The sequence below is a fragment of the Protopterus annectens genome, chromosome 2.part0, assembly GCF_019279795.1.
Source record: "Protopterus annectens isolate FY-2018-M chromosome 2.part0, PAN1.0, whole genome shotgun sequence".
Taxonomy (NCBI): Eukaryota; Metazoa; Chordata; order Ceratodontiformes; family Protopteridae; genus Protopterus; species Protopterus annectens.
In genome coordinates this window covers 1,472,141,203-1,472,168,112 of record NC_056728.1, presented here as the reverse complement: position 1 = coordinate 1,472,168,112, position 26,910 = coordinate 1,472,141,203, and positions in this window count along the sequence as shown.

Below are 26,910 nucleotides of genomic sequence, written 5' to 3'. Positions count from 1 at the left end.
TCGTCTGTCACAGATCACTCCTGACACTCTTCTCCAACCACTCTATCCTGCCTTTACTCTCTTCTTTACCTCTGTTCTACACTCACCATTACTCTGAACTGTTGATCCCAAGTATTTAAAATCATCCACCTTCACCACCTCTACTCCCTGCATCCTCACCATTCCTCTATCCTCCCTCTCATTCACACACATATATTCTGTCTTAGTCCTGCTGACCTTCATTCCTCTTCCCTCTAGAGCATATCTCCACCACTCCAGGGTCTCCTCCATCTGTTCCCTACTTTCACTACAGATCACAATGTCATCTGCAAACATCATAGTCCACGGGGACTCCTGTCTGATCTCGTCTCTCAACCTGTCCATCACCATTGCAGATAAGAAAGGGCTCAGAGCTGATCCTTGATGTAATCCCACCTCCACCTTAAATGCATCCGTCAATCCCACCACAGACCTCACCGCTGTCACACTACCCTCGTACATATCCTGTACCACTCTTACATACTTCTCTGACACTCCCAACTTCCTCATACAATACCACAACTCCTCTCTAGGCACTCTGTCATATGCTTTCTCTAAGTCCACAAAGACACAATGCATCTCCTTCTGACCTTCTCTGTACTTCTCCATCAACACTCTCAGAGCAAAGTCGCATCTGTAGTACTCTTTCCTGGCATGAAACCATACTGCTGATCACTAATCATCACCTCCCTTCTTAACCTAGCTTCCACTACTCTTTCCCATAACTTCATGCTGTGACTGATCAATTTAATCCCTCTGTAGTTACAACAGCTCTGCACATCACCCTTATTCTTAAACATCGGTACCAAAACACTTTTTCTCCATTCCTCAGGCATCCTCTCACTTTCCAAGATTTCATTAAACAATCTAGTTAAAACTCCACTTCCATTTCACCTAAACACCTCCATGCTTCCACAGGTATGTCATCTGGACCAACAGCCTTTCCATTCTTCATAGCTATCCTTACTTCCTCCATGCTAATCCACTGCACATCATGCAACCTTCTCTCCCTCTCATTCTCTTCATTCATTTGCCACTCTTTCCATCTGCTCAACACATTCTCCTCGCTGGTGCGTATGTTTCATTCATTATCCTTTATCACCCTTACCTGCTGCATATCTTTACTAGCTCAGTCCCTCTGTCTAGCCTATTGGTACCGGTCCTTTTCTCCCTCCTTAGTATCCAACCTTTCATACAACTCTCCATACACTTTATCCTTAGCCTTCACCCCCTCTCTCTTTGCCATGCACCTCATCTCCTTAGACTTCTGTCTACTTTTTTCATCTCTCTGACTATCCCACTTTTTCTTCGCCAACCTCTTTCTCTGTATACTCTCCTGTACATCCTCATTCCACCACCATGTCTCCTTGTCGTCCTTCCTCTGTCCAGATGTCATACCAAGCACCTTTCTAGCCATCTCCCTTACTAGCTCTGCTGTAGTTACCCAGCTATTTGGTAACTCTTCACGGCCACCCACTGCCTGTCTTAATTCTTCCCTGAACGCCACCTCACAATTACCCTTTTTCAATTTCCACCATTTGATCCTTGCTGCTGCCCTCACACTCTTCCTCCTCTTCTTTATCACCAATATCATCCCACAAACCACCAGCCTATCCTGCCTAACTACACTTTCCCCTGCCACCACTTTACAGTCTCCAATCTCCTTCAACCTGGCCCTTCCATATGATATAATTCACCTGTGTGCATCTTCCTCCACTCTTGTATGTCACCCTATGCTTCTCCCTCTTGTTAAAATATGTATTCACCACATCTATGTCCATCCTTTTCGCAAAATCCACTACCATCTGACCTTCTGAATTACTTTGATTAACACCATACCTACCCATCACTTCCTCATCCCCTCTGTTCTCTTCACCAACATGCCCAATGAAATCTACTCCAATCACCACTCTCTCACCCTTGGGTACAGTCATCACCACTTCATCCAACTCACTCCAAAATTTTTCTTTCTCATCCATCGCACACCCAAATTGTGGAGCATATGCACTAACAACATTCATCATTACACCATCAATTTCAAGCTTCATAAACATCACTCTATCTGACACTCTTTTCACCTCCAAAAGACTCTTAGCATACTGTTCCTTCAGGATAACCCCTACGCCATTTCTCCTCCCATCCATACCATGATAAAATAATTTGAACCCACCTCCGATACACCTAGGCTTGCTCCCCTTCCATCTAGTCTCTTGCACACACAATATACCAACCTTCCTTCTGTCCATCATATCAGCTAGCTCTCTCCCTATACCAGTCATACTGCCAACATTCAAAGTTCCGACCCTCACTACCACAGTCCTAGCCTTTACCTGCCTTGAGGCATGCCTTCCCCCTCTTCTCCTCCTTCAGCCAACAGTAGACCTATTTCTGACAGCACCCTGTTGTCCAACAGTACTGGTGGTGGACGTTGTTAACCTGGGCCTGGACCGATCTGGTATGTATATCTGTACTGTTGTCCGCATGTATAATTTGGCAAAATTTTACGCCGGATGCCTTTCCTGACGCAACCCTTCTTATTTATCCGGGCTTGTGCATCCCCAGTGGATGGGTTTTTTATATATATATATATACAACTGATACATATATATATATATATATATATATATATATATATATATATATATATGCAACTGATACATATGCACGTATATATATCTGTAATTGAAATAATTTAAATCCAATACACAATGGACAGTTTGAATATTTTAGTGCAGTACTGAGTCAATTGTATCATATAATATAGAGTATTTTTTATCACATCTATTTTTTTCTAAATTAATTGACATTAATAAAATGATTGTTGAGACTGAAGACTTAAGGATTACAATGAATAATGCCTCATTTCCTGAATTTTCCTGACTTGTACAGCAATGGTCATCTACTTAATCCTAATGTTATATAAACTTTTTGTGTTTAGAATGTTTGCTTGCATATCCTGTACTAAGAATTTGTTACTTGTTTGTTATCCTCTCTTCAGACATAACCTGCACTGAGAATCTATTACTTGTATGTTATCTTTTTACATTTTTAACCTACAATGAGAATGTATTACTTGCTTAAAAAGTACTATGGAATTTTTCATTGCATACTTTAGAATGTGGAGCTTTTCTCCCCGGGCCACGACTGAAAAAGGGTACAGGCTCAGATGAACTATCCTGGTCAACAAATGTCAAATAAATAAATACATAAATTATTTTCTCTGTGTGCCCTCTTTATAGACAGTCTAATTTTGGAATGATTGTTAACAGGAATGCATGCACTAGTTCAGTTCAGAATGGCAGTAGATAGCTGTCAATGGACAATGCCGTTTTTCATTATGAATATTTGTGCTTGCAGCATCTATGTTGGATTTTCCCCTGAAATTATATGCAGTTTTGCTTTGTGACAAAAAATGTGTTGCTTTAACTCATCAGTAAGTGTCAAAATTTGCTCTTATGTCTGCCTTCTCAGGGATTTTGTCCTGCTAGAAACTTGCTTGTGCTATTTCTATCACTTTTGCTTGAAGGTGTATGAATGGGGTTTGTTCCATCCGGGCTTAAGATCAACGCTAAACAGCTATGTTGTTATAATAACAACAGTACTGACTTTTAAAAAGGTTGTACTCTGGGTTAAATAGCTATTCCTACAGTTTGTCATGAAAAAATAACCACAGCAAATTCATTTGTTAAACTGAGTGAACAGGTGATAGTAATTTTAGTTTTGTGCAGATGATATATGAATCATTGATAAATACATAGGTTCATAGGTTCATAGGTTCATACTAGGCATTTGCAAGCCTAGCCCATCGTTTTGTGGCTTACCACACCCTTTAGTATGGGGAACTATACCCATTATTTTGCTGTGCCTCTGTCGAGCAGTGACACTGAGGTAATCCCTGGGTATATCTAGATCTCCCATCCATTGGTCAAGATTTCTCTTGAACAAGGCCAGCGCCTCACATGTACCGGGATTTTGTTCCACAGCATAGGAGTCTTTGGGTGATGAATCTATCCCTCAGCACGCTATTACGTTTGCCAGCCGAGGTTAGTCTCCCCGCCTTGTGGCTCTGATGGATCTAGATTTTTGAGGTGAAGCATATTCATCAAATCTGGGTTTGACATGGCCTTGTATGTTAGGCAAAGGTCACCTCTGAGCAAGCGTAAGCTACTGAATAGAGCTGGAGGGCAGCATAGGACAGATTTTTGAGACTCTTTATCCTTTTGGTGAGGAACTTTGTGGCCTCTCCAGCTGCTGCAAGTGTCGGGTCAGATACATTCAATGGGGCATTGTACTCAATCATTGGTCTGATGAGTGATGAGTAAAGGGAGACTATGACCTCCTTGATCTAGATGAGAATCCCTTCATGATAAGGTGGGCAATGTAGAAGGTCTTCCTAACTACTTTAGCTACATGGGTGTCGAATGACAGACTACTATCAACCTGGGTCCCCAGGTCCCTGATAACTTCTTCTGTGCTCAGTGGATTGCCACCTATTTGGTAGCTAGGGGTAACCTTGTTTTTCCCCAGGGTATGACATTTTTGGCATTTAACTTTAGGCCGTGGCTCTGGCACCAGTTATCTGTTTCTGTGAGACCCTTCTGAAGGATATCTGTGTCAGATGTGTTTTCTACTATGGCGCCAGTTTGCAGTCATCTGCAAACTTTGTCACTGTGTTTGCTTGTACTGGAAAAGTAGATGCAAACAAGAGTGGGCCAGGACTGAGCCCTGTGGGACACCACTTTGTGAGGCTTTGAGTCTGACATGGCGCCAGCAACTTGACCCTGTGGGTTCTGTCACTCAGCCAGTTTGCAACCCATCTTGTGATGTATGGGTTGACATTTAAGCTGATGAGTTTTTCAATGATACCCAAGTGGGTATTGTATCGAAGGCCTTAGCCAGATCGAGGTAGGCTGTATGGACTGCCTTTCCTCATCAATGGCTTTGGTGACTGTTTCAAAAGTCAACCAAGTTTAAAAGGCATGATCTGCCTTTGACAAAGCCAAACTGGGTTGGATCCAAAGTCTGCAAATTCCCTATGTCTTTATTTATGAGGTCCATTATGATCCTCTCCATGGCTTTGCAGATAAGGCTTGTCAAGCTAATGGGGCGGTAATTTCAGGGGTCAGTGGAGGGCCCGCCTTTGTGAAGTGGGACCACAGTTGCAGTGCGCCCTCCCTGCACGATCCAGAGTGCGCCACCCTGGGTACGTAAGACTTTGATTAAACAGCTGTCCTAGCTGTGGGTTTAATTCCTCATTGAGTTCGGACACCATCAGGTCCCATGGAAGCTGTGTTTTGCTTTGGAGAGAGCAGTTCTCACTGGAGCTGTTTGGGCGCTGGGTGTTTGGGGGCTGCAATCGCTTGGTATAGATATCTCTCCTTTGGGGGGGAGGAGAAGTTTGCACTGAACCTGTCAGCCAGTATGTTGGCAATGTCTGTAGGATCAGTAATCTTCACATCATTTTGAACTAGCTCTGAGCATATCTGGGAGTTTCCTCCCAGGTTTCTAACATAGCTAAAGAAGGCCTTATGATTGTCTTTTGAGTCTTTAGCTATTTTTCTCTCGAAATTTGCTTTGGATGATTTTATGAGAGCTCTTAGTTTTTTACTTATAGTGATCAAGGGTGTCTTACCTTTTAAGGATTTTGCTCTATCTTGTAGTAGCTTCCGTGTTACGTGTTAGCCATGCTAGGTTACGTGGTTAGACTTGCATAAAAGATAAGAATCAAGTCCAGCCAAAGAAAGTTCTGTTGATTTGTGTAATATGCTATTCTTTGCATGTTAGTTGTTATAAACAAATCATTTAAACTCCACTTAAAGTCTGCATTTGTGACATTCTTATCTCACAACTACCAGACAGGTTATCAGTCATACCTGAAGCATTTGGCACAGTCAGTAGAATCACTGAGGCTAGCTGCGTTAGAATGTTGCACACTCTAATGATAGAAAGAATAAACAAAAATGAAGACAAGAGAAATTACTATTAAGGAGAGGAAAAAGGACAGTTATGCACTGGCAGTTAGTGCACTGTATCAACTGCAACTTTTGAAAAAGTATGGAAAGATACCATGACCATTACAATATGAGATAAAGCCTTAGCATCTGTAAAAAATAAGAACTATAAAATTTAAGGTAGATGAAGTAAACTTAACTGCAATGAATGAGTTAACACTGTGATGCCCGTGCCCTGGCCCAGCAATCAAGGAGCCTCAATCCTCACCACTAACACCAGAGAGGGCATCTCATATATGAGGAAAGGATAACAAATACACACAGTTAAGTGCAATTTCCCTTAAGAGCACACAGTGATCACAGTCAGTCCAGGGCTGGTCACTCCCTTGCTCTCCAGGTCCCCAATAAGACACCCACTGGCACAGCTATAGGGTCCAGATCTCAGCCTAGCTGGGCAAGCTAAAACATCCAGCACCCTCTTTGTCCAACCAGTGCTTCATGTCCTTGCCCAAGTAGCTGACACACACACACACTTTAAGATAAGAGTTTATACAACCACACAGACACTCCTGGGAAAGGCTGGCAAAGGTTCTCCAGCTGTGCCCCTTTTACCCAGAATATATGGTAGTACCACTTACCACCACCCAGCTAATACTTATCAGCTACTCAAAGGCCCTTAAAAGGGTGTCCAATTATTACTGTGCAATATTATTATCCAGTTGATAATTATGACTAAACAGTCAAGGCTTATTAGAGTGACTTGGTACAGGGTCAATTAAAGCATGCAATGTACCCTTAGAGCTTAACTTATCTCTACACAAAACAGCCACAGTTAAAAGGGTTTAAACATATTTAATAATAAATAATTAAAAACACAAGACAATACTTTCTACTACACAGTGCTAGTCAAGAGTTCAGAGATCACAGAGAAACTTAAAATAATTCAGTAGTACAGTTCTGACATCACAAAAAAACACTTAGTCTAATCTTTCTAGTTTCTAGCTATTTCTAACAGAAAACACAAGTCTAAGATAACTTACATAAGACAACAGGCAGTGCTGTGAGTTAGATAATCAAGACAAAAATGCTTAATGCCTTCTGATTCTCTCTGTTTAAATTGCTATTTCAGTCCTGATTCCCATTACATCATTTCACACTTTCCTGCTGTTCCCAGGCTAACAGATACTACATAATTGTTATCTTGCACCTGCAGGAAACTACAGCCATAAAAGACATTCCACATGTAAACTCTAGTAAATGATTCCTTAAGTTAAAACAATAGGCAGGATGCCTCACTCCAGACTCTTCGACTCCAAATTCTAACTTCAAAGGGGCACACATGAAATAATTTTAACTTCAAAGGACAGGCATGAAATGCTTTTCTTAGCTTTCTTTACAGCAGAGGGCAATGCTGTTACATTGTTTTAAGTTCAACATTTCACAGCGTATCCTTTCATTTAAGAAAACAAGCCTGTAGTTTGACATTTCACAGTATTTTCTTTCAATTAAGAAAACAAGTCTGTAGTTCAACATTCATATTTACAAATAATAGAATTATCTGCACAATTCTATCTGGCTAGGCTGGCAGCCTTCACACCCCCCCAGGAGAACTCAAACTAGTTTTTCAAGTGACCCTTGAGAAATGCTGCTTGAGAGGGTTAGGTCTATCTGAGTATACTTACCCCATTCCCTGTCTTGAGAGCTCATCTGCATTGGCATTGCTACTCCCACTGCGGTGCTGCACTGACATATATGCTTGCAACCCTAGGCTCCATCTTAGCAACTTGGCATTTTGCTGGCTGGCTCTGTTTAACCATGTTAGGGGGTTGTGATCTGTCATAAGAGTGGATTCCTTCCATACAGATAAGGCTGAAGTTTCTGCAATGCCCACACTATGGTTAGATATTCCTTTTCTACAGCGGCATAGCATTCCTCCCTGGGTTGCAGCATTTGACTGAGATAAACCACTGGGTGCTCTTCTCCCTTTGAATAAATCTGGCTAAGTACAGCCCCCACCCCATGGTTTGAAGCATCCACCTGCACAACAAATTCTTTGCTGTAATATGGACTGGCTAACACAGGGGGTGCTCCCAAAGCTTCCTTAAGCTTCTGGAATGCCTGCTCACATGCTGGGGTCCACACAACCTTATCTGGCCTGTTCTTCCTTGTCAGGTCTGTGAGGGGAGCAGCTATGGTACTATAACTGGGGACAAACTTTGTGTAGTACAAACAACCACAAAAAAATCTCCAAGCAGAAAATGTAGTACCCTGTTGTCCCTAAAAATGCCCTCATCTGCTTTTTGGTAACAGGTGCAGGCCATACCTGAATGGCTTCCACTTTGGCAGGTTCTGGCCTTATCTTACCACTCCCCAGTCTATGTCCTAGGTAGGAGACCTCTGCCATACCCACCTGACATTTGCTCGGCTTAATGGTCAACCCTGCCCTCTGTAGTTTGCCCAGCACCTCCCTGACATGCTGAAGGTGCTCTGGCCAGGAATGGCTGTAGATGCTAATATCATCTAGGTAAGCAAGGGCAAATCCTTCTACTCCTGCTAGGATATGATCTACCAGCCTCTAGAAAGTCGTTGTGGCATTCTTCATCCAAAAGGGCATCTTTGTAAACTCATACATGCCAAAATGAGTCACAAATGCTGACTTTTCTCTAGCACTGGGAGTCAAGGGCACCTGCCAGTAACCCCTGGTAAGATCAATGATTGTAACATACTTAGCCCCACCCAGCTGCTCTAGGGCATCATCTGTCCTAGGCATTGGGTAAGCATCTAACTCTGTGTGACTATTTAATTTCCTGTAGTCCACAAAGAACCTGGTGCTGCCATCCTTCTTTGGCACCAGCACCACTGGGGAGGCCCAGGAACTTTTGGACTCTTGAATCATCCCTAGTTCCAACATTTCCTGTACCTCCTCCCTCATTGTCTGTTTGACTCTCTTGGGCACTCGATAAGGGGGCCTGCCTAATAGGCCTTCAGGTTCCTGTATCCACCTGGTGCTGCCCCAGGTGGGCGCACCCTGGTTTTCCATTGAACATGTCCCCAAATTCCTGCAAAACTGCTCAGATTTCTCGAACCTGGGTAGATGATAGCTGCTGGGACATTTATACCCCTTCCACTAAGGTGTCAGTCTGAGCCTCATTGAGGAAATCAGTCCCCAGATTCCCCTCAGAGTCCTCCTGCCATCCACTAGAAATGCTCAGCACAAGGGCCTCCCTATCATGGTAAGGTTTCATCATGTTAACATGGTATAATTTGTGCCCCTGCCTCCTGCCTAGCAGTTACATCATGTAGTTAACATCACTTACCTTTCTTACCACCTTGTAGGGTCCCTCCCAGGCTGCCTGCAGCTTGTTGTGTCTGATAGAAATGAGAACAATTACCTGCTGCCCCACAGCATACTCTCTAGCTCAAGCATTCCTGTCTTACCGCACATTTTCTGTTGTTGGGTTTCTGCCAGGTTCTCCTGGGCCAAGCCCATGAGTTTCCTGAGCCTTGTCCTGGGGTTTAGGACGTATGCCGCAATAGACTCCTTGTGAGACTCGCACTCACCTTCCCACTCATCTCAAATTAAATCTAGAGGTCTCCTCACCCTATGACTATACAGTAACTCAAAGGGTGAAAAACCTGTGGATTCCTGGGCAACTTCTCTGTAATCAAACAACAGATGGGTCAAATATTTGTTCCACTCCCTCTTAAAATTATCTGCAAATGCCCGTAGCATGGACTTGATTGCAGAGTTTAACCTCTCAACAAGACCATTAGTCTGGGGATGGTAGGGGTTGTCTTCATGTGCTTCACCCCACAGGACTTCCACAGACAAGCCAGCAGGTCTGATATGAAATTGGCACCTCTGTCAGTCAGTATTTCTTTTGAGAAACCTACCCTGCTGGAAATGTCTAACAAAGCATTTGCCACTTTCTCTGCCTCAATAGAGGACAAAGCCACTGCCTCAGGGTATTGTGTAGCATAATCCACTATCACTAGGATATACTTTTTCCCTGTGGAACTTGGGATACTCAGCGGACCCACAATATCCATAGCTACCCTCTGAAATGGCTCCTCAATCACAGGCAAAGGCATCAAAGGAGCTCTCACCTGGTCTCCTGCCTTGCCTACCTTTTGGCACTGCTCACAGGTCCTGCAGTACCCTGTTACATCTCTGGAAATTCCAGGCCAATAGAAGTTCTGCATAATATGCTTCTTTGTATGTTTTATGCCCAAATGACATGCAAAGGGAATATCATGGGCTATGGCTCGAAGTGCCAGACAGTAGGCTCTAGGCACTACCAACTGCTGTACTCTCTCACCTTCTAGCCCCCCTCAGGGGTCCAATCTCTGTATAGTATCCCTTTGTCCCAGTATACAGATTCCCCCTTTCCTTGAGAATCAGGTGCATCCCTAGCTACCTGCCTCAGGCCTTGCAATGTAGGGTCTGAGAGCTGATCCTGTCTCAACTCTCTCCTTGTAATCCTTCCCAGCTCCCTTTCCACAAGAGGTCTGGCATCCTCTGAGAGTGGTGCCTCACAGTCAGCCTGGGTACTACTACTCACCTCTACCTTTGCAGTCACTCTGTCCATGTGACCATCAGTACCCACAAGCAGCTGTGGCTTACCTTCAGTCTCACTGCTACAAAGAAGATTCCTCCCTGAAGTAACCACCTCACCAGTCCTGGCTGCAAGTATGCAGTTTGTCTAGGTCTCCTCCAGGCCACCAGACTCACATGCTTGTCTCCTAGCCTGACTGCGTGTAACTGCATAAGCACATGGTACTGCCTAATCCAAATCCATCCTACCAGGACAGCTGTATGATGGTAGTTTGGTACCCTTGTAGTCTCAAGGCAATCTACTATTGGAATTTTGTCTTTCCCACTTACTGGCTCCCTCACCTTTTGTTCCCCACCTTGCCTCCATGGACACTTGTATGCCACATGGCCCCACTGGTTGCATTCAAAACATTTAACCCTAGCTCCTGGACATATAACTGGACTAGTGGATTCCCCTGATACTGCCAGATTCTGTTGTGGAAGTCTGTGCTGCCCACCATGGGTTCCTTTAGACCCATGAGCAGTACTGGGAGTCCCCTTCCTGTGCAGGGCTGCCCTGCTTGCCAGGTATAGGTCTCCCTTCTTCCCCAATTCATCTGAAGTAGCACATTGTATATCAGTTAACCAGATCCTCATGTCCTCAGGCAAAGTGCTAAGGGATTGTTCCCTCACCAAAAGGTCTGCCAGCCCTTCAAAAGTGGTTATCTGAAATCCACTCACCCACCTATGGAAATAAGTGCTCAATTTAGCAACATATTCACACACACTTTCATCTGCCTTGTGTCTATGCTCACAAAACTTTTTCCTACACATTTCAGGTGTTAGCTTAAAAAACTCTAATAGATAATTTTTTACAGCAGTATAATCAAAACATGCAGCATCAGACATTTTAGATAATATGGTTAGAGCTTTACCATGGAGTAAGTGGATCAGGAACTCTACCCAGAGCGCTTGGTCAACTTCATACTGTTTACATACCCTCTCAAGCATATGAATGAAACTATAAAAATGATCCCCCTCTTTAAACTGCGGAAGAAATTTAATGACCTTTTGTGCTTTTGGGGTCCAGTTACTCTCTTTCCCTTTGCCTCCATGATTCTGGCAAAGTGTCAGCGTCTCCTTCTCATGCTGCCTCTGCCTTTTTTTTTTCCTTAGCTTCCAGGCATAGCAGTTTCTCATTCTCCTCAGCCTGTAGACTCCTCAGTCTTTCAGCTGCTTCTATTTCCAAACGCCTGGCCTCCAACTCAAGTCTCTTTATCTCCAGCTGGATTTTTAAGTCCATTGCAGAAAGGTTGAGCTTTCTATTCTCCGAGGGTATTATATCTCTACTGCCAGTCTGATTGTCCTCCTGGTTGCTGTTTTGTGATGTAACCAAGGCTGCAATCAGGTCTGCCTTAGTCAGGTTTCCATGCACCAGTCCCCTAGCCTGGTACATCTCCGCCAGCTGGCTCCTTGTTAGCTTTCCATACTCCTCTGCTGACATGCTGCCTGCTCACCCTGACTAACTAAGCTAACAAAAGAAATAAAACAATTGTGATCTGAACTCTGAGTATTCACTGTGTGGCTGTTTTAGAGTATAAAACACCTTCAAAGCTCACTGTACACAAGCTACAGGATTCACTCTACCCACACCACTACAAGCTAATTCGCATTTGCTAACCAGTTAATATGTGATGTGGATATCCCACCGCTGCCAAACACAAATGTGACACCCGTGCCCTGGGCCAGCAATCAAGGAGCCTCAATCCTCACCACTAACACCAGAAGGGGCATCTCATATATGAGAAGAGGATAACAAATACACACAGTAAAGTGCAATTTCCCTTAAGAGCACACAGAGATCACAGTCAGTCCAGGGCTGGTTGCTCCATGGCTCTCCAGGTCCCCAATAAGACTCCCCACTGGCACAGCTATAGGGCCCAGATCTCAGCCTAGCTGGGCAATCTAAAACCTCCAGCACCCTCTCTGTCCAACCAGTGCTTCGTTTCCCTGCCAAAATAGCTGACACACACACACACACACACACACACACACACACACACACACACACACACACACACACTTGCACTTTGAGATAAGAGTTTACATAATCTTACCTTGATATCACTCTAACCTCCTCCTTACCTCTGTTCAAAACAAAAAATCAAACTGTATTTCCAAAACTGGCTCTGTTTGTGTCCTGGACTCTGACTGACTCTTCTCTTCCCCCCTGTTGCTCTCCTCTAATGCTCTAACCTACTCCTTTTTTTTCTCTGTCCTCCTCGTATTACTCTCTCTCCTTCTCCTCTCTAGACTATTCTTCCTCCTTTGTATTCCTTCTTATCTCTGTTCTCTACTTCTTCTCTCAAACATTTTTTATTGAAACCATGTGCTAATACTGACTACTTAATTTTTTTTCTGTAAATTGTCCTTTGAAAATTTTAGTATGTGTGTGGTTTTTTTCCTCCTGGCCTCTACTGAAAATGGACATATATCCAGCTAGACTAGCCCGGTTAACAAATGTAAAATAAAAATAAAAATACAACTACACAGACACTCCTGGGAAAGGCTGGCACAGGTTCTCCAGCTGTGCCCCTTTTACCCAGAATATATGGTAGTACCACTTGCCACCACACAGCTAATATTTATCAGCTACTCAAAGGCCCTTAAAAGGGTATCTAATTATTACTGTGCAATATAATTAGCCAATTGGTAATTATGACTAAACAGTCAAGGCTTATTAGAGTGAATTGGTACAGGATCAGTATAAGCATGTAATACACTCTTAGAGCTTAACTTATCTCTACACAAAACAGCCACAGTTGAAAGGGTTTAAAAATATTTAATAATAAATAATTAAAAACACAAGACAATACTTTCTACTACACAGTGCTAGTCAAGAGTTCAGAGATCACAGAGAAACTTAAAATAATTCAGGAGTACAGTTCTGACATCACAGAAAAACACTTAGTCTAATCTTTCTAGTTTCTAGCTATTTCTAAAAGAAAACACAAATCTAAGATAACTTACATAAGAAAACAGGCAGTGCTGTGAGTTGGATAGTCAAGACAAAAATGCTTAATGCCTTATGATTATTACTGTTTAAATTGCTATTTTCAGTCCTGATTCCCATTACATCATTTCACACTTTCCTGGTGTTCCCAGGCTAACAGATACTACATAATCATTATCTTGCATCTGCAGGAAACTACAGCCATAAAAGGCATTCCATATGTAAACTCTAGTAATTATTCCAGAAGTTAAAACAATAGGCAGGATGCTTCACTCCAGACCCATCGACTCCAAATTCTGACTTCAAAGGGACACACATGAAATAATTTTAACTTCAAAGGACAGGCATGAAATGCTTGTCTTAACTTTCGTTACAGCAGACGGCAATGTTGCTACATTGTTTTAAGTTCAACATTTCACAGCATATCCTTTCATTTAAGAAACAAGTTTGTAATTTAACATTTCACAGTATTGTCATTCAATTAAGAAAACAAGTCTGTAATTCTACATTCATAGTTACAAACGACAGAATTATCTGCACAATTTTATCTGGCTAGGCTTCACACACACATTCATATATTTGCCAAACAGGCAGTAGAAAAGGTTGATCAAACAATCCGCTACCAGTGCTCACTGATTATTCTTGGAGGACTTAAGACTATGCATATATACAACATAACAGTCTAACTGAATGTGTTGTTTACTATGCTAGACAGATTAATAGAAATGTAGGATAAAGATCTTTGATGTGACTAAAGTTTAAGTCAGGCAGGAGAGTTAATAAGAAACTGAGATTCAAACTCAGATCAGGGAAAGAGAATGAAGGCAAACACAAGATATAAAAAGGAGCAAGAAGGCAAAGCAACTTGCAAGCAGATGTTTATAGACCTGTTAACTCATTAATACCTATCTGCTGTGGAATGCTACACCTCTAGCAGCCTACACCTATCTTGCATTCTACAGCATTGTCTGAAAAATAAACTTAAAAAGCATAAGATAAACAAATGTAAATATTTTGTGAACTATAAACATTATTAAGCTGTACAAATAGCAATGTTAACAGTATTCATATTATTTTTCATAAGTAATGTAAAATGTTATAATGCACACAATCCCCAAATTATGGAGGGTATTTGTAGTCATTAACACAAATGTGTTAAAGATTCAGGGGTGAGTGCAAACAGGCACAGCTGAGATGTGAATCACAGAGGCTAATTATGCCAGTTTGTGGTGTTCTGAAATGTAGTTATGCAAATGAGCAGATAATGAGATGGTAATGAGAAATTACATAAATGTTCATATGCTAATTTAGACCATTTCCAATTCAGTTTTTCTCGCTTTTCTGTGCTTGTTGCAGATGTGTTATAAGAAGGGAAGCAGCGCCAACTTTATCAGAATTGCAGCTGGCAAAAATACTATCTCATGCACTGAGCTTTGCTATTTCTAGGTCAGAGTTGCTTGTCTTGGCTGCCTAACCAAGAAAACAAAAATATAAGCAAAGGATAACTCATTATAACTTTGACAATCAAGAAATCCTTGATAGGTTTAGAGTGGACAGGGACATTATAAGTATCTTAGTGGGCATGTTTGACCCTCATAGGGGCACTGGTGGAATGTGTGGACTTGCTATTCTTGTGGACAACAATGTATGCATAGCCCTTACTATACTTACTACGGAGACCTTCCATAGACAGTCTTAGGGATCTCACAGGCTTCTGCCTCGGGGATACTGAAGGAGTTCCTGGATGTACTCTTGGCACATATGGATCAATACATCTATTTCTTGGTGTCTAATCTTGGACTATGAGTGCTTTTTATGAGATGACACAATTCCCCTGAGGTACTTGGTGCAATAGATTGTATCCACAATTAGGGCTCCTCCTGGTCCTCAGGGTGAGCAGTATCACAATAAGAAGGGCTTTCATTCTATTGATTGCCATGTAGTGCGTGATCCATCAGGTGTAGCACCAACATCTCTGCTCAGCATCCTGGCAGTGCACGTGATTCCCATATCTTGCTCACTAACTCACTTTCCTGCCTTTTACTGCATGATAGGATGCCCAGTTGTCAACTTTTTTATAAGATGAAAATGTTTTTAGTGGTCCTGCTGTCGGTGACTTGACACTGCTGCATGACTGGGACCTTGACCTTGAGCAAGAGGTTCTCCCAGCTATAGATGACCATTGATATCGCCTGTGGGAAACGTATTGTGATTGCTCACTGTGAGTATTGACATTAATGTCTTGAGGCACAGTTAGTATCATCTGATCTCCCACCACATGTTCAGACAGTAACCCATCCCTTTAACCTTTTAAAACTGAGTCTAGCTTGACTCGGGTATGTCATAACCAGTGTACAAATGGAGGCTGCAACTGATGCCGGATGTGACACCACTCTATGCATCAGTGACACCATGGCATTAGTCCTGCTCTTTTCCAATTTGAAGTAGTATTGGAAATCTTCATGCATGCACTGTAGGACTTTTAACCTTTCTAGCTGACTCTTGCATTGGTTTTACCCCTAACTATGTCACAGCACATTTTCTGTTGTGCAGCCAATGCCTTACATGTTTCCTGAGGTAGCTTAAAATAATTTCTACATCTGGCACCATGTTGTAATGTTGTCAGTGTGGTAATCTGGCCTCAGACTGTTTGCCATCATCATCCTCAAACTGTTCTTCTGTGTGTGGAGACATTGCTGGCATTCTACTCATGTTTGTACATCAGGAACAGTCCTCAACTGCCCTTTTTTATATTTCTTTTTAAATACATACCTTCATGTCTAAAATATGTGATGTTAGCAACTTTCCTTCTGTGAACAGAAATGGCAAAAATACATGTGCACTAAAATTAACAATCTTAAAAATCATTACATAAGATCCTGGTGTACAAGTATGAGTGGAATATCGGCTTGAGATTGACTTTGTGATGCAGTGTCACTTTCTGTAGAGTTACTAGTATATTGTAAGGTGAGAGAGGCTATCATTAAACTTTGAGACTGCTTTACACTACCATCAGGGTGCCTCATAAATAAAACTGCATCATCATCATCAGCAGCAGCAAGACCTATTCTACTATAGACTTCATCCATATTGATTGGTACAGTTGAACTGATTATTTCTGATGCTGAGTCGTTAAAAGAAATGATTACAACACGTTAATATCAATACAACAGTATGCTTGCATGGGGTGGGGTGGGGGTGGGACACGTACCATGAAGCCTGCTTTCATTTTCATTAACTCTGATGTATAAGGCTGACTTAGTAATAAGAAATTGTGAAGTGTTTAATCAAAGCCCTTTGTGTCACCATTCAATTTTAAACATTTAAAAGGTGTATACTTTAAACCAACCTTCAGGAGCTGATGAATGCAAATGCTGCTGCAGACATTGGTTTGATGGAACAGTGTCCACACCTCCTCTAATTATTCTAATTGCACCATACTCTGCATCACAGTAATCTCCACAGCTGGACAGAAGGTATTCATCATCTGGTGTTAACTTAGTAAGATTTGGAGGCCTCCCCTTGTAGTCATCCTGGAAAATGCACTTTGCCTGGCCTTGCTTCTAGAACATACTACTATATCATTTGGCCTTTTCTTGTACTGTGCCAATGATCAGTTTCCAACTCCAACTGCATTGATTTCAACAACTACTTGGCTCCATGCTTTGCTGCTCTCAGCTTGTCTAGGCCTCCCTTTACTAAAAATACGTTTACCATATGTCCTAAGTGCTGCCACGATTGCACAATTTTCCTCATGGTTAAAGTTGCCATGTCTATGCCTGGATGCCTTATTCTCCGTCTGTAGTACACAGGAAAAAAAATAAAAAAGAAATAAAAGGGCTACAGTCAGATACTTGACACACTACTGTCTGGATAACATCAGCAGTTAAACTATAAGCCACTGGTCTGCTATTCCTGCCACCAACAAAAATAAACAAGCAAACAGAAATGTGATTTATAACTGCTCTACTTCAGCTTATTCAATACTGATGAAAGTAATTACACCAAAATCAGATTGCAGTACTATCTGCCATTGTCATGAATCCCACCCTCACTGACAGTAGTAAAACATTACTTTTATTAGACATGTGTACTTCTACCTTCTGCACAGTACAAATTCTCAGCTGCAATAACCAGTTGTCAGATGTATGCACAATCCAAAACTTCTTTAATGGTATATTGTTCACTTCTTACAATTTCATTGAACAGCACCATATGTGAAACTGTAAGCACTTGACCGTAATTACCACTCATGCAAGGGTATCATTAAATGCACACTATAGTTCAAAATGCATTTCAACTGACCTTCAAAACTTTATGACAGCAACTGTTAAGTTGCCTCTTAAAACGTACTAATTAATTTATAAACTTTTTCTTACTTTTTGATGTTTGTAGCATCCTAAGAAATTTGCCACCTATCTCGGCTAGTCACAACTCAGTATGGTGCAGCTCAACCTTGTGGCATACATTCAGGCCAATTTACACATTTAGTATGCAAATTTTGACTAATTTATAAGCATGTCTATGTATCGTATTGTAATGCAAACGTGTTACAAAGTGCATCTTCATATTCCAGATTTTTGCTGAATGTGAATGTGTGTCATTCAGTATATGAACAAATCTGAAACAGCCATGGGTGCACTGCAGACATTTCCAAACTTCACAGTAGTCCGCAGCAATGCCAAGCTGTTTGCGGAGATGATCTGCTTGACCTAAACTAGCCAATATAAGAATACATTTGTAAAATCCAAAATAGTCATTTGAATGTCAAGTTGAAATCTAGCTGAAGGTTAATCCATGCACATCCAACTCTGTGTGTCACTCCCTAACAACTGATACATATCAAAAAGTCCTTCAAATAAGGGTTCACATTAGTATTGACATTTCTTTCTCTGCCAGCTTTAGAAAAAGTGAGGAAAAGAGGAATATGCTGTATTTCACTGCATGACACCTTATGCTGTTACAGTAAGACGGAAAAAAATGGAAATTTTATAAAGAAATACTACTGACAACAGTTATTGTCAAGGATAAACTTAAAAATAATATATTAGTAATTGTATGGTCAGGTAAGTTTTTCGCTTTAAGAAAAAACAGCACATGACAAAGTAGTTTCAGTTACACCAAACCTGCCATTGTTATCAATATCTGGTCTAATTAGCATGCTAGTAAAAATGGGTTTGGTCAAGGTGATGTCATACCCAATAGGGAGTGGTTCTAACTTTGCCTAATACAGCCCTCATCGTACTATCCTCATTTTGTTTCTGGCTTTTTGAGTGATGGAAGTACCTGTAAAGCCAAGACGCTATGCTCCTAGCTGTTCTGAGAAACAGACCTTAGTAATACTCTGACTTTTGCATGACTTGTACCTGGAGAAGATCCAGGCATGCAAGTGTTACAGTTTATGGAAGAAGATCAACATCTGGCAGGAGTCAGCTGAGCACCTGTCAACCCACACAGTGTCATCACAGGTTTGACAATTGGTAGAAGCATAGTGCTGACCAACTGGCTGAATGGGTTGACCAGGTTACAGAGAGAAGGCCAGAGTTCTACAGTAAGTCAGAATTTTAATCTATACATACATATATATATATATATATATATATATATATATATATATATATACATATAATACAAAAGGGGGTTGAAAAATTTCACAAATGCATGTACTTCAACAGATATCTTTACCTGCAAATATGTACTTGAATTAACATTCTGAAATGATTAAAAAAATCATTTATGCAATCAGACATTCATAATTTGTATAGGTAACTCTGTAAATGCATTAGCAATGTTCAAATATCAGTAATGCAGACTGCATATAATCCAGTTATGAAACAAAAGATGCCGTTACAGATGTAAAGAATTGTGTAGTATTCCACTGAAGAAGTTGTAAGACTTTTTATATTACATGATGACAGTTTTTGTGAGAGATAAGTAAATATAAGTAAAACAGTTTCTTAACTTAATTATTTATTCATAAGTATGTCTTGCTGTTTCACACAATATGTCTGAAATGACACTCACCACACCCTAGTCATAATGACTTTTGGGGGATTGGAGTAGGTGTTACTTTATTTTAATGACGAGCACCAAATGTACGTTTTTAGATGCAAGTTGTTTTACTTCATTATTACTTACTATACACTAAACAAAGTTCTGCAAAAAAGGAAAACTCACACTTTTTTCAGCCATTGCAGTTCAGGTATTCCACAGTGCTACATGCATCTTTTTAAAACAAAAAAACAGGATTCATTTCATATTTCTTTACTATCCAGCACAATTCAATAGAATATTTGACTACTATATTTTAATAATACAGACATTTATGCATTCAGCAGTCAAAATCAGACAGAAAAAGAGAAATAAGAAGGGGTTACACAGAATATAAGACGTATAAGTGGAATACACTCAAATACAGATAAACAAGATTATCCTTCTTTCTTTTACTTACAGTTGAAGAAGGGATTTAATAAAACTCCCAACAGCAGTAGAGATAAATGCGACGTCTGGTGGAATTTTCTGGAAAGTATAATAGGTGCCCAAGAGGTATTTATCACTTAACTATGCATAGTAGGAATTATTATATGTAATTCAAGGTAGCATAAACAGTAATACAGCAATGCTTTTAAAACTGATTTCAGCAGTGTCCCTGCAAACAATTGTTGTTATACCTTTTCAGTTGAAAGAAATGCAAATGAAGACAGAAACAGATCAAGAAAAATGTTTTATACTGACATTTTTAGCCATGATTAATGATTTCTTGTTTGTTTGGTGCCTGGGTACTGTAAAATGTGTTTGAAATGTACAGCATTGAAAGACAAAACCTTTCAGAAAGAAAAATTCCTTTGCCATTTCAATTCATCACAAGTATGTTTAAGTACTGCTCTTAAAACATTCTTCCCAGTTGTATAAGCACTTCCCCAATTACTACCACCAATTGTATGCATAAGCACTTCCCATACACTAATTTACTTCAATAAAGATATTTTTCTACAGTGGTTTATTGACTTGCTACCTTGCATTAAAACTGTTTGTGTGCATTTATTGTGTTTTTTTCTGTTACGTCTCTTCCTACCTGTTTTTTATCTTTCAGTTCTTATTTTGGTTATGCATTTCTTTCTCCTTTGTTATTTTCTTCTTCCTCATTTGATTTTTCTTTTATACACATTCAAATTCCTCAAAAACAGACCAGAAACATACCTCCCGGGCGATGGAGAAATCACCTTCTTCCCATCTGGGGACGTCCTCGCAGGGTTAGAATGGTGGTGCCAGTCCTGCAGGCACTCCAGCATGTGGCAGCCTAACAAGCCTCTCTAAATGGAGGCTTCAGACTGTGGTTGAGGATGCACTGGTAGAGATAGTGGACAGGAGAGTTCAGCCAGATGAAGCCTCATTTCAGTGTGTAGAAGACACGCTCACCCAGTTGGTAACAAGCTCTGTTCTAACACAGGCCATTACCCCCTCAACATTGGGGTCATGCACTGCAACATCATGTGGTGGTGGATGTGTTTGAGACACTGTGGAGTGGGTAAATAGCTGCAACTTCCTCAGTCCTTCTTCCTTTACCATTTTTCTTTCACTCTTTTCTCTATTTCCCACCCACACTAACCTCTTGCAAAACAAAATTGAAAAATAGGGGATCCACCCCTGAAAAAACACAATACCCATCCTCTCCTACCTCTTCCAAGTCACACTCTCTTGATGTCTCCCTTGTGCATTCACCCTTTTGTTTTATCTCCCTTTTTTTCAATCTGTCCTATCACCCCCTTTCTATTATTTGATGAAGCCATCAGGGCATCCTCAAAAAGATACCCCTATATGATAAAGCTATAACCCCTTTACTTTAAAAAAAAAAAAAAAACTCATAACTTCTATAATGCTTTCAGCATGACAACTTTCTAGCACAGACAATTTACTATTCTGCAAAATACTTTGCATGTATGGAAAGATAGACTTTGTGCAAGTTACATGTTTACAAAAAGTGGGCATGATTATAGAAATTACTTCAGTTTTGCATATTCAATGTAATTGTGCTACATTCACCTTATTTACATATCTGCATAGTAATGCTGTCCACATGTATCTGCTGCACATGTGTGCAGCCCCAGACTACGAATACCTCTCTATATTTTTTCTAAGCTTTCACAAATTTTCATATCTTGAAACCTATTTTTGTTAACCAGACATAACATTTCATATGACAACAATAAATTCCTCAATAAGTACATGTTTATTGTGATATTTGCAGAAATATGAAAACATATATTTAATGGTAAAAGTAGCAGTATGAGTAATACTGGATATCTCTCAAGATGTGTAACTTACAGTTCAAATTTCAAAGATAGTTTTCTTCAACAACATTTAAGGTTTCACTTAGGGTCAGGCAACAGTTTGTAAGTCACTTGTGTTTTGAACTATTAAGTACATATGGAAATATTGCTTATTTTCATAATTACTAATAACAGTCATCAGCAAATTCAATCTTGAGTATTGGCTAGCATTTTCATAGTACTACATTGGAATGAAATGGCTAGGTTTAAAATGACCTCCAGGTCAATAGCCCAGTAATCTCCTATGATCCTATGGACTAGCAATACAGTGTGATATAAACCAGCATATTTAGTATATTGTCATGTCTCCAATATTGATATTTCATACCATATAACTCAATAAAATGTAAGTCTCGCCGTTATGAAAATATGAACATAAATATGAAAATGGCAATAATATGTGGCAAGCAAAGATTCATTTCTGTACTGCAGGACATCCTAAATTAACAGTCATAATATAATTTTGTTAACAGCTCTTGTCCTTTCTAATACTGTCTATTATTAGCTGGTAAGTCACTTTGTTAAAGAAGCCAGACCCCAAAAAGTTCTGGATGACATACGGAAGTATGTGTGAACTGGAAGTGTACAAAATGACATTATAGGGCTGAGTGAGTTAAATGCAAGAGTTGAGTAACAGGCTGAAAAAGCAAACGTAGCAAAACCATCCTGCCTTGACACCCTTACTAGAGTGGGTTATAGGTAGTTTCAACGAAAATGTTAATGCCGGATTTAATGACTTTTAAATGAAGCTTTAGCAGTCTCTCCAAGTGCAATTGTAGCTAAGGGTAGATATCAGGCATGTAAATAATACAGGAATGTTCTCAAAGGATAGCAATACCAAGACCACTTGCATCAAAGAGTTAAATGTTTTAAGGAAAAAATGACTTGTTTGCTACAAAGAGGTTTCCTACTAATGTCCACCTAATCTGAGGAGGATTTTTAGCGATGACTTGCTTCTGTTACATAGCATAATAGGAATATAACCATTTGGCATAGTTAGGGTATCTGAAAATGACCTTTTTGAGACAAGCATCTATAGGACTGCTGTACATCATAACTGCATATGAAAATAAAACATTTTTACTTTTGACTAGTGTAATATAACAGAGAGAGATAATTACCATTCAAGCTGTGTGACACAATATCCACTACAAAAGCTATTTTGCATTGCACTTCATTAAGCATCTTTTTCTCAAGAATATAAGCTACCAGTTGATATAAAATGAACATATAATATGCTTACTGTGAGAAAAGAGAATGGATATGATTTAGCCTTGATCCTTGTGAGTATTTCATTTCTCTGGCAAATATTCCCCAACTGTAATTTTCCTATGAGATCAAGAGTCTGTTAGTTTGCAGGTACCTGGTTATATGATGTTTTTTTCCTTTGGGTTTTATATAACCTTCTGATGATTAAAACATTCTCCAACTATTCAATCCATCCTTTTGTTTCTCCAGGTTGAGGGCACTGCTTCTCTGATTTGTACTTCTCTCATCTTTAAGTTACCAGGAGTGGTGCCATCATCCTGAGGGAGAATGGAATTTTTCCTAACCCTGTGTCCCTCCTCAAGTATGCTGATGAAGATATACATCAGCCTAGCAGGCAATGAGGAGAACCACTGTTGCCTGGGTCAGAATGGAGTGAACCCAACAATCTTTGGGGAATCCTTCGGAATCATCAGCAGTACCATGGATATCAATAGAAAGGGTGGAAAAGCACATAGGAACATCTTGTGCAAGGAAAAGAAAAAACATCTGCTCCTCTCTGAGCCAGTACAATGGCCGCACCTGCTCAGCTGCCTCCCATCACATAGTTCAATATTCCTTCTAAGCTCTGTTCTCATCTGAAGCTTCACTGTTGGACCAGCAAGCATTGCTTTAGGGATAGCCATACTTATCCTCACTCCTGTATTGTCAAGCTTCCAATCTACCATCAAGACATGGATCATCTAGAACATAGTCAGGGCTTTATATGTTTGTGTTAGTGGAACAAACATTATGTGTTGGATTATCAACCAACATATTCAAAAGTACCATGTCTGACATTCAGGTTTTATTTTATACAGAATAGCATTAAATATGATGATGATACATTGACAGAATTATACATGTATCATTGACAAAGTGCCATTCATATAATAGTGATTAAAATATTAGCCAGACTAGACTATACATTTAATTTATTTATGCATAGGTCTAGTATGAGTCCTGCCAAGGACATCTGTCATGATTTATCTACTATGATACATTCTGTAAATTAAATCCATACAAATAAGTCATCTAAATATTATTGAAATACTTTGACTATAGTATTCTTATCTAACTACTCCTGAATAATCCTTGCTACACTTGGTTAGCCTTTATGCTGTATGTAGGGCTTTGTTTTCTAGCTTTGCCTTCAATGGAGTTACACTTGGGTTCAGTGGATTTTTTTACTTATTTTAATCAGCATCTCTTTGTTTATTTTATTTCATACATTTTAACAAGATAAGCCAGACAGAATATGTAATTCCCTTTCAGCAGTGACCTGTGAACACCATTAAGTTATATGATTTGCTTAGGGTCAGGTAAACCAAAGGAGGTAGAAGGAATCAAACCCTGTACCTTCAGCTACATATAGCAGTCATTTAACATTTTAGAGCCTTAACACCTTTCACTAACTGCCAGACTCCCTGTGTACATAATTTGCTATTTACATGAGTTACTAGAATTAACAATATTAGAATATTTAGAATTAAACTTGGAAAAAAAAACAGAAACACACTCAAACAAAAATTCCTTCAGCTAAAATTCATCTTCTGAAAAGATTAAACAAGTAGAAAAGTAATATGTTTGACAAAAACACCCTTTCATTGTTAAAACCATTTAAATAAACAACATATAACTCAATAAATTAGACCATGAATAAATCTGCATAACAATGGCCCACAGCTGCTAGCTACACCAACCCATTGAACCTGAGCACAAAAAAATGTTCATTAACTAATTTGTAAGCACTGCCATTTTGCACACAGAAGCAAATTGCATTTGTCAGTGCTTGGAAGTCATTTTAAGGAGCTATTTTCATTATGTGGATTACATTTTTTCAAGCACTTCAACAATGTTACTGATTTTTGAAGTTTAATTTTAAGTACACCAATTTTTTATCTAACACGTTCTAAGATTGTTAATTCTAGTGCACATGCATTTTAGCCATTTCTATTCACAGAAAGAAAGGTGCTAACAGCACATATCTTAGACATGAAGGTATGCATCTCAGTTATATAAAAAGAAATATAAAAAGGGCAGTTCATTTGACTTGACAATGAATTATTTTGCCAAAACTTTGGTGCTTAATGTTACATTTCAAGAAAAATGATATCCAGTAGTTGTGTTATTAGAAGTGAAGGCTCGAACTTTGAGAGAGAAGGAATGATGCCTATAAACCCCTCTTATGTGGTGACACAGACTATCAACTTCTATAGGTAATGATGTGGAATAAGGAGATGTTTGCAATACTCTTTGAAATAATTTCGATTCTATACCTATAAAGATACAATTAGTAGAAAAGTGCACTTACGTAAGTAAACATACCATAATAGCATATACTTGAATGATCACCGTTACAGTACCCTAAGCTGCAGGGGATATAACAGCTGGACAGCAACCAAAGTTTCAGGGCATCTTCCACATGCCCAAACCTTTAGTCAGCTCGGACTGAACTAACTAAAAGTCAGGTTTACATGTCAAGCCCTTCATATCTTTCATGACAACTGAGAGAGGGAGGCTAAGCCCTGAGATAACATTGCTCATAAAACAAAAACACATGTCCACACCCTGACATGAAAAAAACATACAGACGTAAGAGGGATGGAGGGAGGCAGTGGCTACTGCAGCAGTTATCATTTGAACATCTACTGTTGTGTAAGTTTAATTATATAACTGAATTACTTTCATCATCATGATCACAACTGCAGTAGCCTTAGCTGTATGAGCAGATCACCATAGCTTAATGGAGCTGGGAGGTGGAAGGGGAAGGGTCCTGGAGCCCTTGAAGATTGGTCCTAGCAAAAGCTGTCCTAGACTTAGAGAAGGAATCTTGTTTATTGTACTATGCAAACATATGCACATAGGACTAAGTTGCTGCTTCTAGAATACTTATAGAGGCCAAGCCTTCCTAAAAGCTATAAAACAAAGGCCCTGTTAGAGTGGTCCTTATCCCTGTCTAGAATAGTTTTGCTGTGGTAGGAGTAATACAAGGTAATATCCTTTGACAATCATTTGGAAGCAATCTGCTTTGACACAGGGTTTCCCTTCTTTTTATTTTCACATGAAATGAACACTGGTTCAGAAGTTCTGAAAGATTTTGTTCTGTCGAGATAGTACCTGAGATATATTGTGAAGTCTCCTTTTTCCCTCATTTTTAGGTTCTATAAAGAAGATAAGGAGCTGGATAAATTTGCTTAATGTAAACTCAGATACTACTTTAGGTATAAGGGAAAGATTAGCTCTCAAAGATACTCTCAAAGATCAAAGATCTCTGTGGAAAAATTAGATAATCCTGACAAACCAAAAGAACAAGCAACTTAGACACTCTTCCTGCAGAAGTCAGAGCAATGAGCAAAACTGTTTTCCATGTTAAGAACCTCAAGTCACCCAGATGAGTTAGTTCAAATGCAGCAAGTATTAGCGATTATAACACAAAATTAAGATCCCAAGGAGGAACAACTGGTTTTCTTGGAGGTGTCTTATGCAGAAATCCTTTCAAAAACATTTTACATGAGACTGTATTGAATAAGGGGATTTATGGTCAGATATGCTGAAATGGCTGACAAATTAGCATTGATTAAGGGGTAAAACAGACATAAGATAATAACTTCCACAAATACTGTAAAAACAGAGAAACAATAACCCTGAATGGATGATAGATCTTTTGTTAGCACCAACTAGAAAACCCTTTCTATTAATCAATATATAATTTTTAGTAGTAGATTTTCTTTCCTCCATTAACAGCTGCTGCACATTTTCAGAAAACAGATGCCTAAAATGTATTAAAACCCTATCATCCAGGCAGTTACTTACAAT